Below are 16,667 nucleotides of genomic sequence, written 5' to 3' on the forward strand. Positions count from 1 at the left end.
CTAGCGCAGGGCACTTTTCCTTTACTCACTCATGCTGTCTCCCACAGTATAGGGTTGCCAACTTGGTAATATTTAAAAACCAGACACTCCAGCATGAGTGCCGGAACTTCCCCTGTCCCACCACTCCTCCCCACAAGGCTCCAAACACTACCCCACCTCTTCCCCCTGAGACCCTGCCCCACCCCTTTCCCCGAGGCTCCACCCCCATCCACTCCTCTTCCCTTGCTGCTTTTCCCCTCCAACCCCCCACCCTCCCATGATACAGCTTAGCAGATCTGACCAGACACTCCAGGTCACCTTTTTGACCAGACTTTCCAGTCGAAAACCGGGCATCTGGCCACCCTACCACAGTAACACATCTCACTGTGGGTTTGGAGCCCTGGCCACCTGCTCTCCTTTGCTTTTGTCTCACTGCATGGACTTCGGGAGGTGCTGTGCCTCCTAGGGCTTTCATCCTTTCTCCTGAGGTTTCTGCTGCATGTCCCATGTCTAAGCATCTGTCTAACCTGAGATCACCTTCCCAGAGTAGCTGCTCCTGCAGCTGGTGATCCAAGTGCTGCAGACTATCCTGTCCCAAATTTAGGAGTCTGACAAGTTCCCAAAATTGTATGTAGCAGCCCGTGTGTGTAAGGCAGTAACATTGGGGTCTATCCCTGCCCCTTCAGACTGGTCTCTAGTACAAAACCTGGGTCACACCACAGTTCCATTCTGCTTTGGGAAGCAATAGTTGCACAGGGCTCCTAGGACTGCTGTGAGACTGGTGAGCTTCAACCCTGATGCTGAGCTCTCTGCCTGGCTCCCCAGGAAGGTTAAATAATCATTTTACGTCCCTGCTGCTGTCTTCCCCCTGCATGGTCAGGTCTGTGTACAGTTCAACCTCCTCCTTCCACTGGGTCCATTGCTCGGCGAGGTTTGTGCCTGAAAATCTGGGGGCTTCAGACCCAGTTCTATGGCTCCCGCTGCAGGGAACTCGCCGCTCCGATGCTACCACCATATTTCATTAGCAAAGAGACGTGCTGAATGCAGGTGAAGTTGGACAAGTGGGACTTTATTAAACCCTGTGTATTGCTCTGCCCATGTGGCTGAGTTGCCTCCAGCCTAACTGCACCAGTTCCCTGTTCCCCTGGTGTCCCGTCGATAACAGTCTCTCCAGGGAACATGGGCCCGCTGACTCCAGTTCCCCTGATCATGATACAGCTTAGCAAGTCACGAGGAAGGCTACAGACAGCCTGAGGTGTGTGGCCAGGAGGGGGCTATCGAAGCAGAGTTTTTTTGATCTGAAGCTGGCCAAGCACAAGCAACTTGCTTCCAGTGTCCCTTCCATGGTGCCCAAGAGCTACGGATCAGCCCTGCTAGTGCTCTTGAGTGCGAGAGGGAGGAGGGGCACAGGTGGCTTTCCACCACTTTTCCATTCCCTGATCCTTGGGCTGCCTGGGGCTGGCTTGCCTCAGGGCTGATGTCAGTTTGTAATGCCCCCCCCAGGAGTTGTTATACCAACAGGGATTGCTGGAGGATGGCACACCCTGGCCACAACCTCGGCCGTCCACTCCCATCACCAGCACAGCCCCGACCCTGGGGCATCAAGGATGAGGGTGGCATAGGGATGGTACACTAGCTTTACACCACCCAAGGATTCCCCATGCCACAGGACTCCCGAGCTGCCCTGCTAGGGCAGCTTTAAATTGCATTGAGGATTTAGCTGAGGATCTGTCCCTTAAGGAATGGCCTGGTGGCTTTAGTAGTGTAGCTAATGAATGGCACATCAATCATTAGAGTGCGCCAGATCACTGGCTGGCTCCAGCCATGGCAGATTTACACTTCCCCTCGTGCTGTTCAGATAGCCTAGTTAACTCAGCTCCCGGCACAACACCTTCTATTTCCCACAGGAGTCGGCCGTGACTGTGGCACAAGGAGATCAGAGTGACTTGCTCAAGGTCATGCAGTGAGAGGCTGAGCTCGCTTTAACTAAATGTGTTGAGCTAGCCCTCCAGCTGGTGTCAATCTATGTAGCTCCACTGCACTGGTGCTAAGAATCTGAAGAGGGAGTTGGAAAAAATAACAACTGAGCACAACAAGAGCTGACACAAGTGGGAGAGGATTGGAAGTGATTGGTGCTCCCAGACAGCACCACTCCCACAAAGGAAGTGGCAACTCTCAACCAATGAAACACCCAGTTACAAACATGACATAACCACCTCACACTCCCATTGGCTGATCATACCCTGATGAGAGGACACCATTTCTGGCAGCTTCTGGAGCTATCTTGTCTCAGATAACCCTTTCTTGGCTGTCCATTTAAAACTACATTCACGGTTAGAGGCTCAGGGCTCTGCTGACTTGCTCACCTCTGAGATAAGGATGGATGCTGGGTGTTACAGTGGAAAGACAAATTGTCAGGGTACTGAAGAAGCAACACAACTGGCTCAGCAGCACTAAGCAAAGGAGTGATTTATCCTTCAAACTGAAACATTTGCATGCTGTTGGCAAGCTGCCAGTGATCAGAGTCCTGCATTTCATTATACAAACAGAAAGTAAAGTTGATTGCAGAATAGCACAGCAAAGAAGGGACTGCAGGGCAGTTGTGGTGGGTCATTTTCATGAGATAACATACCCCCCTAAGGTATTGGTTAGCTATGCTGTATGTCTGACTGTCTCATGACAAGCACACCTCCTTTTGGTCCAGCTTTGCCAGAAAGATTCTCATAGGTTATAATGTGCGGCTTAATTTAAAAGGCAAGGGGATGTGATGGGGCAGGGGCGGGGGCGGGGGGGGGAAGAGGAGGGGGATCAATGCCAGTATTGCAATGTCAGCACGAGCCCTGTCTCATTTGTCATGGAGGATTGCAGGTGATATGCCAATCAGTCGCCTATAGGTTCTACCAAGCCATGTCAGAAATGCTGGTCAGAGAGCAGTGCTGCAGGAGTACAATCTGCATGTGTGTGTGGTTGTGGGGGGTGGTATTGTTAGGCACTCACCGACAGCGCCTGGCTCTGAGCAATCTGAAACGCTGGTCACAGGAGACCAACAGGTATCAAGCTGATGACCAGGAGTGCAGAGGTATCCAGCCCCATAGAGAAGTATCCTGGACCCTCTGAAATGCTAGTTCTAAAGAGCACGCAGGCACTGAGTGGATGGTGGGAGGCAGGGGACACTCACCCCCAGACATACCTTTCATGGACGAATGCATAGGCAGCTGGGCCTAGTGGTTGGAGCCATGGGCAGCCCAGCCTAGTGGCTGGAGCAGGAATCGAGCAGGGCCAGAAATGAGGCAGGCACAGGAACAATCTAGGATACAGTTGCAAGTCCTCTGTTGCTCATAGGGAGATGGAGCTGGCTGGTCCCAGGCTCAGCTGCTCACAGGCAGCGGGTGAAGCTTTCCCTTGGGGAGGCTAGCCCCTGCTCCACCTCTTCCAACTGAGGCTCCGCCTCTTCTGGTTGAGGCCATGCCCCCACTTGCTGCTCTCAGCCCCCTCATGGCCCCAGCCGGGGTGGGGAGGGGGCCCCTGGCCAGAACTCTGAGCCCTGAGCCCCTCCCCCGTTCCCTTGCTTCCCCCGCAGCCCCACCCCATTCCATCCCTTCCCTGTGGCCCTACCTCCATTCCGCCCCCACTCCGCTTCTTCCCCTGAGATCTCGCCCCCTGGTCGCTTCTCTTTCCCCCCTCCCCGCTGGAGCCCTGAGACTGAAAAAACTCCATAGCTGGGAGTGAGAACTCCTCCAGCCCCAGGGCCGTGGCAGGGAGAGATTTTTCTGAGGCCCCCAAATTGGCTAGGGCCCCTGGGCATGGGCCCCATGGGGTAATCCACCACTACCTTCCCCCTTGCAGCACAAGGTTTGGGAAAGATTTAGCCTCCCCTAGCCTCCATTACACACTGCCCATGCAGCTGCTAGCCCTAATTCTTGACAATACCTACTCGGGGCCATCTGAAATGCTGATTGTGGGGAGGGCTGCAGGCCCCAAGCTGATGTTAGAGTTTTAGAGACTCCCACCCTCAAAGTGCTGTCACAGTGAAACTCTTAGTTACTTTGAAGCACAGAATTTTTTATTTCACCTGATGGTCTGTTTCATTTTTGTAACCATTTTACTGAAGATCTGATGTCAGTTCTATGCTGTATTCATTCTGATTCTCATAATCAAGATAGTTCTGTATTCTGCACTTTTTTTAGACTGACCTGATTCTTAGGTGAGGGAATAAACATTTTTAAAAAGTGTTTATGATATATTCCAGGAATTTGGGATTCTTATGAGGGACAGAGCTCAAAATCCTGGTCTGATCTGCACTCCACCCCTACGATAGCTATGATGACTAGAATATGTTTACCTGGAATACACTAGGTTCCACAAGTTCAGCCACTAGATGTCTCTGTGCTATGTAGAGTTCCAGACATGGTGTGGTGTAGCACGGCGATGACTCACTGGTGCGGCGACTCCTGCTGGTCATCCTGGGAATTAGCTCTCCAACTCTGGAGCGCTCTCTGCTGGCCAGTGGCTCACCTGTCGCTGGCCCCCATGTCCCTCCCGGATGTGGCCCCTTTCGTTGGGGTTCTGCCCACTGCAGTACCCCCCCAGTCTCTGGGTCTCCCCTCCCCGGGGAACCCGCAACCCTCTATCCCACCTTGCCTCAGTGGCTCCTGCCAGGGGCAAACTGCAGTCTGTCATGGCCACTCATCATTGGCCAGGCAGTTGGACCAGCTGCCTCTGCCTAACCCTGGGCTGCAGCCTCTGCAACCGCAGTACCTGTTTTGGCCTTGAACAAGGCCTGCAGCCTGGGGATTTGCCAGGCTGGAGCTCCCCAGCTCCTCTTGCCTTTCCCCAGCCCTACTCTACTCCCAGTACCCTAAGCTCCTAGGCAGCCAGGCCCTTCCCTCGCCAGAGAGAGACTGCCTGAGTTCCTGGTCCACAGCCTTTTATAGGGCCATCTGTGGCCTGATTGGGGCATGGCCCCAACTGTGGCTGCCTTCCCCATCAGCCTAATCTTTGGCTCACAGCCCAAGCCCTCTCCCAGGGCTGGCTGTAACCCTTTCAGGGCCGGAGCGGGTGACCACCCCACTACATGTGGTTTCTAGTAAACAGGACAGACAAAGCTGGAACTCAAGCTGTGTGGAAGCTTGTATGTTTGTGCATTTACTTTCTAGCTGTTTTCTTTAATAAATACCTTCTGTTTAAGACAGTACATCATTCAATATATCATGACAATGGCAAATTCCCAAACTGGATCATTAGTGGTATGTTGTGTTTCATTTATTTTAATTTTGTTTGCAATTCTCCAAAGAGAGAGAGAGAGAGAGAGAGAGTGTGTAAGAGGCGGGACCTTCAGCTCAGTTGAGGGAGAGCCAGGGAAGGAGGCTGACATCTCTAGTCCACTACAGGGCGCTGGCCCCGCTACTGAGTTGTGTAGAGCCCTGATCCCAGAGAAGACAGAGTGTGGAGAGGCACTTCTGGGACTGCCATCTGCTGTTTACCCCGAGGAGACTGAGGACTTGCAGACTACGGAGCCACACCAACAGAAGGTGGTAGGAGGTCGCACAGGGGAACCAGACATTAGTCTGGTCATGCTACTGCAATTCGAATCAGCGTGTTTCAATAGGATCCCCACTGACCCAGTGGTGGAATAACCCGCCACTGTTAGGACCTTGGGCTGGGACCTGGTGAAGCAGGGTGGGCCTGGGTTCCCCTGTCACCAACTCCCTGCCCCAGGGTGGCGGCCTACTCTCCGTAGGCTGGAAGACTTGTGCATTGTTTGCTGTCTGCCTTAGCCAGAAGGCTGGGCTAAAGACTGCCTATTGCTCTTCCTTGCCCAGAGGGTTAGAGCCCTGACTGTGTTTACTGTTTGCCCTAGCCAGGAGGGTGGGGTAAAGACTGCTTGTTCCGTGGACCTGCCTAGAGGACCAGAGCCTATAGACTAGTAACTAATGATGGTTTTGCTGCCTGACGCAGGAAGGCAGAGTGGTTTCCCATCTGAGGATGACAGGGAGGAACCACGACCGACCACTACAGTGTGTATGTGTAAACAAGTTAACTTATTCCTCAGCTGCATATAAGAATATGTATAGCTCTCCATTGTACCTTTCCCAGACCTGAAGAAGAGCTCTGAGCAGCTCAAAAGCTTGTCTCTCTCACCAACAGAAGTTGGTCTAATAAAAGGTATTACCTCCCCCACCTTGTCTCTCTAATATCCTGGGACCAGCACACCTACACTATTGCACATTAGCTCTCCTTTGACAGCTTCTACATCTCTGATACCGTTCTTGATAGTTATAGCACCACCTCTTGTTGGGGAGAAAAAAGAAATCAATCAGAAGCAGAGTAATTATGGAGAAGGCTGAAACCAGCTTATTATGAAGCCCTAATGTAAGCCCTATAACTTTGGTTTGAAAAATTGTTCTAACCTGAAAACTGTATGGTTGACAATGAAGGCTGTGTGTAATGATAATACCTTGTTTTTCCACCAGTGATCTCAAAGCACTTATCCACTTTTACAGATGGGGAAATGGAGGCACAGAAAGGGGAAGTGACTTGCCCAAGGTCACCCAACAGACCAGTGTCTGAGCCAGGAATAGAAGCCAAGTGTCCTGAGTCCTGTGCTCTGTCCCCTAGGCCACACTGCTTCCCGGTGTCCAAGGATCCCCCCCCACAGAGGGAGAATCCTCCAGTGTTTGGATACTCCAAGCTTAGGGCTGTTTTGTGTTGAGGCACCTGCAAAAAGCAGCCCTGTCATGTCAGAGACTATTGATGTCTCTGTTTGGCACCTGGGTTTCTGGTTACTATGTGGGCAGAGTACTTTGATTATGTCCTTTACTCTTCATTTCCTTGCATTGAAGTCCTGGGGTTTTGTAAATGATGGGCTAGGTAGATGCACTGTTATCACTTAGCAACCTTAGCTAGGCTTTGAAATGAATGTGGTTGGTTTTGGAATAGGAAAACAGAATAGGCTATCACACAGTCTAAAGGGATATAACACAGTTCGGTCAGGTGGTTAAAACATAATTTTGGTCTCGTCTGCAAAGGCCAGCCACTCACTCTGTCAAAGTTCTACTTTATCATACCATGGTCAGCTGCCATAGTAACAATTTTTGGGTCAGCTAGGCTTAAACGATGCCAGAGTCTTGGGGGTTTATGTTGCCACCTGTATGCTGGAGGTGCTGTGGGAAGCTTTGCTGTAATGAAGCCTGCAGTTCTGAATGCCTTGATTCACTTGCCCCAGCCGAAATGCTTGCTGCCAAGTGTTATAACCCTAGCACCCTAGGACAGCTGGCTACAGGCCGACTGAGTGGGCTTTTGTTATCCAGAAAGCTCTGCCTCTGCCGACATGGGACTGCCTCCAGCACATAGAGGGCAGCAGTGGCAGCTTGTCCTGAGAAACATTCCCCTTTTCTATCTAGACTCCCAGCAGCAGCTGAAAAGTGCTATGCTCCTGAGTTTACTCTGTTGCTCCTCCTGCTTCATTAATGTCAGCCTCATCAGCAGTGTGTCCAATGTCCCAAATGCTTCCACCGTGAACCAAGAGGGCAGATGTATCACATTGAGCTACTCGTTGTATGCAGTTAGGGTGACCAGATGTCCTGATATTTGGGGCTTCTTTTTTTTTTTTTTTTTTTTAAATATGGGCTCCTATTACCCTCCACCCTGATTTTTCACACTTGAATCATAGAATATCAGGGTTGGAAGGGACCTCAGGAGGTCATCTAGTCCAACACCTTGCTCAAAGCAGGACCAATCCCCAGACAGATTTTTACCCCAGTTCCCTAAATGGCCCCCTCAAGGATTGAGCTCACAACCCTGGGTTTAGCAGGCCAATGCTCAAACCACTGAGCTATCCCACCCCCCAGACTTGCTATCTGGTCACCCTATATGCAATGTTGTTGTGGCCATGTCAGTCCCAGGATATTAGAGACACAAGGTGGGGAGGGAATATCTTTTATTGGACCAGCTTCTGCTTGTGAAAGACACACGCTTTGGAGCTTACACAGAGCTCTTCTTCAGGTCCAGGAAACTCACTCCCTTGAAATATGTATCAACTACATATGCTACACAATCTGTTCCACCTTGTATTTAGCTGTGACTGCCTTAGTGCCTTTCCCAGACCTGCAGAAGAGCTCTGTGTAGCTCAAAAGCACGTCTCTCTCACCAACAGAAGTTGGTCCAATAAAAGATATTCCCTCCCCCACCTTGTCTCTCTAACATTCTGACACCGACAGCAACAACAACATGGCATACTGCATCCCAGTGTTTACCATCAGTCTCAATTCCTGCCTCCATCCCTTCAAACTCTTCCTGCTGAGATCTCTTCCCAGCCAAGTGCACAGGCATAATGCAAACTGGCAGATTCATGCCGACATTGTGAGCTACAGCTGCCAGACACTAATGATAACCTGGGAAATTTCCCATCAGGTGCCATTTATCACCTTCACAGCCTGCTGCTTTATGCAAGCTATTTGTTGTCAGTTTCTCAGTCTGGCTGCATGCAGGAGCCCAGAAAGATTTCTATTTGAACTAGGGGAAAATCTGTGAAGATCTATCTGAAGTAGGGGAAAGGACAGGGGAGGAGATTTCCTTATGAGAAGTGCCTATTTCTTGTTATAAACCACCTTCCTATTGGAGGTCACAACTCCTCCTCTCTGTGACAAAATAAGCCACAGGGCTCAAACTCACACCTGCTGTCTGCTGGAAACACGCCTATTGTATCCCCCTGTTGTCTTTCCTCTTAGAGTTTATATATAAGCTCACTGGGGCAAGGACTCTCTTTTGTTCTATGTCTGTACAGCACCTAGCACAATGGGGCCCTAATCCAGATGGCCCCCAACATGCTACCATAATACAAAGAATAATTTATTATAATGGGTGTTTTGGGTGGGCGATAAATGCTGGTTCAGACTCCTGCGCCCTTGAAATCAAAGAGTATTTTAGCCATGTGTTTAAATGTGAGCAGGAGATGGGCCCTGATAAGCATCATCGGATCTGATCCAAAATGCACAGAAGTCAACGGATTTCCATTGACTTCAGTGGGCTTTATGTGAGGCCCAAGGACTGCTCCACTGGAGGCTAGTGACATGTGGAAGGAGGTAGGTGTCAGAGGGTGAGTGGCTCTTTAATGGGAGATGAAGGCAGCCCCATTTGCAACACATTTCACTTGCCTTTCCAGGTGGAGAAAATGAGCAAAGTCAGATGATAGGCAGGTCATGTGGCTCAACTAGGCCTGGGGGGAAGGAGATAAGATAAGACAGAAGCCTGGGGAATGCAAGAAGGGAGACCCCAGGTAGGAAATCCTGGGAGTGTGTGCTTAGTAGAGACTTGAAGGCCCCTAGGAGGAGGTGGAGGGGAAAGACTGAGCAGAACCGGAGAAGACCTGAGAGTTAACCTCAGAGGGTGAACTGAAGCAGGTTTTAAGAGAAGACAGCCCCTCACCATGGAGGGGCTGGGCCCAGCTTGACTCTGGGGTGGAAGGCGCGTTTGGTTTGGACTTGGATGTCCTGCTGGAAGGGGTGGACTTTTTCTTGAATGACTTAGCCAGAGGGCCACATCACTGCATCAACTGAACCAGGCTGAAAGGTTGGGCTGTTCAACCTGGGTGAGGGGGAAACTGAGGTGGTGGCTAGTGTGAAGCCAGACTGAATAGGTGACACTCCTACAGTAAACAAGCATGAGCATTATCTGGCAAATCCCAGAGGGACGTACCTTACTTGCAGATCAAGTGCCATCCACACTGATCTCTAGCTAAGTCCATATGGTGGTCTGCTGGATATTCAGTTTATGTCCATCACTGGCCATCTTACCAGCACTGAAGCTTTTGGTGACCATATGAGGACCAGCTGTGTAGTGGCATTTCTTGGTAAATATGCTTAATTCATTGGTCTTCCATCCTAATTCTACGTCCACAGCAAGAAAGCTGCCGAAAGGCTTGTTACCCTGTCCAAGAAAGCTATCAGGTTGGTTTGACATGATTTGTTCTTGACAAATCCATTCTGACTGTTATTTATCACCTTATTATCTTCTAGGTGTTTGCAAACTGATTGCTTAATTATTTGCTCCATTATCTTTCCGGGTACAGAAGTTAAGATGACTGGTCTGAAATTCCCAGGGCTGTCCTTTTTTCCCTTTTTATAGATGGGCACTATTTGCCCTTTTCCAGTCTTCTGGAATGCCTCCCGTCTTCCATGACTTTTCAAAGATAATCGCTAATGGCTCAGATATCTCCTCAGTTAGCTCCTTGAGTATTCTAGGATGCATTTCATCAGGCCCTGGTGATTTGAAGACATCTAACTTGTGTAAGTAATTTTTGACTTGTTCTTTCCCTATTTTAGACTCTGATCCTATCTCATTTTCACTGGCATTCACTATTTTAGATATCTAATCACCACCAACCTTCTTGGTTAAAACCGAAACAAAGAAGTCATTAAGCACCTCTGCCATTTCCACATTTTCTGTTATTGTCTTTCCCCCCCTCATTGAGTAATGGGCCTATTCTGTCGTTGGTCTTCCTCTTGCTTCTAATGTATTTGTAGAATGTTTTCTTGTTTCCTTTTAAGTCCCTAGCTAGTTTGATCTCGTTTTGTGCCTTGGCTGTCTAATTTTGTCCCTACATACTTGTGTTATTTGTTTATATTCATCCTTTGTAATTTGTCCAAGTTTCCACTATTTGTAGGACTCTTTTTTGAGTTTTATATCATTGAAGATCTCCTGGTTAAGTCAGGGTGGTCTCTTGCCATACTTCCTATCTTTCCTACGCAGTGGGGTTGTTTGCTCTTGTGCCCTTAATAATGTCTCTTTGAAAAACTGCCAAGTGTCTTCAGTTGTTTTTCCCCTTAGACTTGCTTCCCATGGGATTTACCTACCAGCTCCCTGAGTTTGCTAAAGTCTGCCTTCTTAAAATCCATTGTCTTTATTGTGCTGTTCTCCCTCCTACCATTCCTTAGAATCATGAACTCTATCATTTCATGATCACTGTAGCGATGCGCAACTCACCCCTGCGGCGCCTCCTGCTGGTCCGGTATGGGAATTAGCTCTCCAGCCTTGGAGCGCCCTCTGCAGGCCAATGTCCTGCTGTCGCTGGCCCCATGTCCTTCCCAGACCCTGATGCCCCTCTCCCTTGGGTGCTGCCCTCTGGCAGTACCCCCACTCTCTGGGCTCCCCTCCCAGGGGAATCCCCACCCTCTATCCCCACCTTGCCTCAGTGTTCACCGCCAGTCCTCATCTAGCCCCCGCACTCTGGGGCAGACTGCAGTCGATATCACTCATCATTGGCAAGGGGGGGTTGAACCTGCAGCCTCCACCTACCCTTGGGCTGCACCTCTGCAACCCCAGTACCTTCTCAGGCCTTTGGCTAGGCCTGCAGCCTGGGGGGTTTCCAGGTGGGAGCTCCCTTGCCCTATTCCCCAGCACTGCTCTACTCCAGTACCTTACTCAAGTCCCAGGCAATCAGGCCCTTCTCTCTCTGCACCTAGAGAGAGACTGCCTGTGCTCCTGGCCCACAGCCTCTTTATAGGGCCAGCTGCAGCCTGATTGGGGCGTGGCCCAGCTGTGGCTACTTCCCCAATCAGCCCAGGTTTTCCCCTACCACAGCCCTCTCCCAGGGCTGTTTTAAGCCCTTCAGGGCAGGAGTGGATGGCCACCACGCTACAATCACTTTCACCCAAGTTGCCTTCCACTTTCAAGTTCTCAACCAGTTCCTCCCTATGGATCCCCCCATAATTTCCTGCAACAGTGAACATTTAAATTGCTAAAAATTGAAAAATATATTAAATAAACATTGGTATTATCCATTGCCATTATAAAAAAATTCAATCCTGCCAAACCTAATGATACTGAATTTTACTCAAAACAGGGTAGGCAGTTCCTAGTCTTCCTGCCCCATGAAGCCTCTGCTGCAGAGTTCACCCTTTGCATGGCTCTTGCCTATGGAGTTTGTTTTCTGAACCAGAAATGCATGAGCATTTGTTTAAAAACTCCAATTGCCTCAGGTGTACTGAAACAGGGACATGCACAGCTGAGGAGCTTTCTTCTTGTCACATGGCAAAAGCAAATGACAAACTTCTCAGAACACAGGTCCTGGGGAAAAAAATATGTTTTGCAGCAAGGTAAAAATAGAACACGCTTGAACCAACTATCTGACCAGGAAAAGAGCCCTGCTCCCACTGCTCAGTTCTCAGCTATTTCAAATGTTGATATTCCTCTTGACAATACACATTTTATTTTACAGTGTCTAGTATTGTTCCTAGTTTCTTCATCTTGGTTACAAGTCCTAAGAGCATGGTGGAGAATGCACATTAGTTCTGCCCCTAATGTAACCCCAAAAATTCAAAAGGAAATGCAGATAGTCAAGTCATGTTCCCCAGCTTGGGGCTGGGGCTCTCGGAGCTTCTCTGCACTAGAAAATGCCTACTCTTGTTCTAAAATAAGAATGTTTTTTCTGATTTAGCTCAATTCGTTTCTGGAATAAGTGTGTCCACATGGGGGTTCATACTAAAATAACTGCTCCAGGATAATTATTCTGGAGTATCTATTTCAGTTAATTTCCAGGAGTAGACAAGTTGTTAGTACAGTATATGGTAATGACATGTTAAAAGCTGTACACTGAAAAAAATCAGGGATCAAAAATGCCTCCCCATTTCCCCCCCTCCAAACTAGTGTTTGTTCTCTGGCCTCTGGGAGCAACTTGAAAACTGATTGTGTCATGATGAAATTTGTATTTCTTTGTACTTGATAAACAAATCATTCTAATGTTTATCCTGGGAGGTGTAAGATTTAGTATGTCCTTAACTCTTCATTTCTTGGCTTTTAGGTGCTTGTTATTTGTAAATGATAGGATAGGTAAGGATACAGTTGTCATTTAGCAACCTTACCTGGTCTTTGGCCAGTTTTTGGTTTGGGAATTTCTCAGGTTTGGGGGATTTTTTTTTTTTTTTTTTTTTTTTTTACACCTTTCATTTTTTAATTTTGTGATAGTAAATGAAGATGCAGTTTAAAAAGTTAAATAAATTGGAGGGGATAGTCAACAGGGTATTAAATTAAAGGAGTGAATGCTGCTGTCCAAGCTAATAACTTCTAAGGAGCATTTGAGAGATGCAACAAATTTAGGCTCCAATCCTGCAAACACTAATGCACATGCTTAACTTTAAGCAGATGAATTAGTCATGTTGACTTCATGGGACTACCCACATGCTAAAGTTACCATCTGGCAAAGTTCAGCTTTTGTCTTATTTCTCAGTGCTCAATGGGACTTTTATGTGGTGCATGCATGTTGGGAGGGACACTGAGATTTATATCAGTGTGACGTGTTGTATACACTCATAATGCATCCCATTTGGTTAATCACTTCACTAAACTCTTGAAGAATATTTTTTGCATTCTATTCTGCAGACAAGTTACACACCCATTTGATTATCTCCTTTTCCAGATTGCTATTCAATACAAGTACACACAGCACGTCCTGTTTCAAACTCTTCGAAATGATAACTGTCCATCTACAGAATGTCTCTGTTTGCAGGGATTATCTTGGATCTGTTCTGCAGTTCATTCTTTGTTCATTTATTTCCAGTGTTACAAACAACTGTAGAACTTTGCTTTGTAAATTTATTAAGAGGCCAGCTCCTCCTCATCACTGTGTCCTCCAGCTGAATGTTCATGAATCTCTTTTTGCTTTTGTATTTCTTTGCAACTTTTGCTGAGAATGACACTTTTTTGCAAAATGGTGACTTTTATTGCATGCAGGACCTTTGTGTTGCATTGCAAACAAATCTGATCCCTGCCATTCGATTATCCTTATACTCTAGTAGTTTTAGCCTAGGTACACATTTTTAATTAAATAAACTGCAGTTCTTTCTCTGTTTGCTAATACTTTCATTTGGGAAGCACAGTTTTCAGTAGCCCTGCAACTATCCATTGCTCTTTACAAATAAAGTCAATTTATTAAAATAACCTTGCTTTCACTTAGTTATCAGTAACACCAAAAATAATTTGTTTCTAAACAATCTGTCTGTTCATTCTTGAAATTGACGTGGCTTTGCTTTCTTACTCAGGTCTGTAACATAATAGTCAATGGTCTCACCTGGCACTTAGTTTCTTCAAAAGAAAATGAGTCTTTTCCAAGTGATGTTCTTCTGTGAATCAAAGTATTCTTCAAATTTTTTAATGACTTTGCCTAGCAGTTTGCAGTCTCCCCTATGCGCCCACTGGACAGGACTGTAGATCTCCAATGCTTCTGTGCCTGTCACATGTAGCAGCGAGGTACATTTTTCCCTCTCTGATTTCCCTGAAATACCATTTCCTTCTAGAAAATTTGAATGTGCTGCAACTGACTGTCTGCCAGGTACTGTTCCACAAAGTGGGATTCAGGTGGTTTCATTTTTGGCACAGATCCAGTTTTTCTTTAGACACCATGTATTAAAGGGGTGATATACCAGAGTCCTGGTAAGAAGGTAACCTTTATTTCCTGGCCCCAGTCACATGACCTGGGTCAGGGTTACAATACAAAAGGGTATTGCTCTGTCACATAACAAGGGTTAGCGTCCACTCTCTCCAATGGCTGTTGTTATGCAGCCAATACCAGTATCAGCATCTGAACCTTTCTGTGCCTGTGATGGGTTCACTCACTACTACAGCACCTCCTCCTGGTTGCTCTTTTCAGGTCCGACAGCCCCTGCTTGCCACTCATGTGTGTGCCAGGCTGCCTTTCTCCCTCTGCGACTCAGGGTGCCCTTTCTTCATTAGCTTGGCCCTCTGGTCAGGTAACTATGTGTTTTCCCGCTTCTGGGGTATCAAAGTCTATCATACATACTGTCTCTGGCAGTCTTCCCATTCACTGCCTTGATGGTGCCACTCCCCCTAGTGTCTGGTAGGAGAACCCAGTCCCACCCTCTCTACTCCAGGTTCCCGCTCAGGGACCCTCCAATTAGCAACTGAGGTCTGCACCATCTTAAATCTTATTGCCCTTTCCTTGAACCTTTTCCTACACCCTCTCCCTAATCTAATCTACTCCTGTCCCACTTCTGCTTTGTCCGGTCTATCCATTATCCAGTCTGAGAGCAATTCCTCCGCCCTAGGGCTGGAGTTTGAAGAGTTATGGATCTGGCTTTGCAGCCCCTAAGGAGCAGTGATTCTCAGTCTCAACCCCAGCAGTTAAATACCATGCAAGGGGAAGGAGAAGCCTCACTTAGGCCCAGCTCCTCCTGTTTTGGTCTGCAAGTTCTGCAATGCACAAAATGGGTGAAAAATCGCCCCACAAGCCTGCCTCATGGGCCGAAAATTATCCTATGATTCAGGAGTGTGGGAGCTGGGCCACGGGACTATTTTTTGGTCATTGTGTGGGTCACAGTGACAGACCAAAACAGATTGAGAACCACAGGTCTAGTAGATTAGATGTGGCTGGGTTTGTTACCTGGAGATCAAGTTTCGGTTTCTGGCGCTGTCACAAATTCCCTGTAACTTTCAGCAAGTCACTTAAGTTCACCCCTTTGGGAAAATGGATTCCCACACAGTCTCCCTAAGCTCAGGGGGAGTTTTCGTGGATAATGGAGGAGCAGGAGGAGTCATTTGTCCATATCTTGTAGATTCCTTTCACATTTGAGAAGTAACCTGGGCCAATTCAGAGGTCAGCGATGAAAATTTCACTGCCAGAGACTCATTTCTAGTTTAAAATAACGGCAACTTCTTTACTCTCCCTATTCTTGAAAAGTGGCTGTTGCACAAGCCAGTGTCAAACTCTACCTAAGTTTCACGTTTTGTGGTATAATGTCACTTTTGGGGCAGATCCACAGCCACTTTGCCAACATTTTAAAAAAGGAGACATATTTAAATTTCCTCAGGTCAAGGAATATTTACTGAATTTTTACAAGAGATTATAATTGTCAGCTTTTTAACCGTACAATATTGCAAGCTTGGTTTTCTTTACTGTTTGCTTGCCTTTTGTTACAAGATGAATGAAAATCAGTCTTAGAATGGGATCTTCGATGGAACCTTCATTGGGGAGAGGCCATAGCATCTCGAAGGTTGTTCTTTAATCTTGCAACTGGCTCTGTGTGGGTGGCTTCCATGCAGAACCCTTTATATAAATGGGGCTCTGCGTGGGAGCAGCCATCTGGTCACATGAAGCCAGTTGTAGGAGGGAGCCTAAAGACATGCAAAGCTGGAGGCAGAAACCTTGTTTAAGAGTTCCAAAAACAACAGGCCGCTACCTCTCAAGCTAGAAGAAAAGCTGAGACAAGGTGGATGAGGTAATAATAGCTTTCATTGGACCATCTTCTATTGGTAAGAGAGACAAGCCACCTTGTCACCCACTTTGTCTCTCTAATATTCTGAGACCAACATCGCTACACTAACACTGCATACAAAAGAAAAGCTGTCATCTCTAGAACCCTTATCTCCTCTCTAGGGTGCAACTAGCCAAAAGAGGGCTCACACGGTATGCATAATGCTGAAAATCATTCATAACTTGCTTTATTGTAAATTATTTTCTTCACATACAGCTGCCTAAAGCATTTTCAAGGAGCATAAGCTGAAGGGTGAGTTTGAAGGGGGTAGTAAGAAGCTAGCAGGAGACAAAAAATAGATTAAAAATAATCCTCAAGTAACTAGCAGGGTTTCTTCAGATACCTAAAAGGATGGCAGGGCATTTCTAATGTAAGTTGTGCTTTCTCCAAACCAAAGTTATAGGTAGGATAGAAAGAAGGGGT

Source organism: Emys orbicularis, chromosome 8 (genome assembly GCF_028017835.1).
Source record: "Emys orbicularis isolate rEmyOrb1 chromosome 8, rEmyOrb1.hap1, whole genome shotgun sequence".
Lineage (NCBI taxonomy): Eukaryota > Metazoa > Chordata > Testudines > Emydidae > Emys > Emys orbicularis.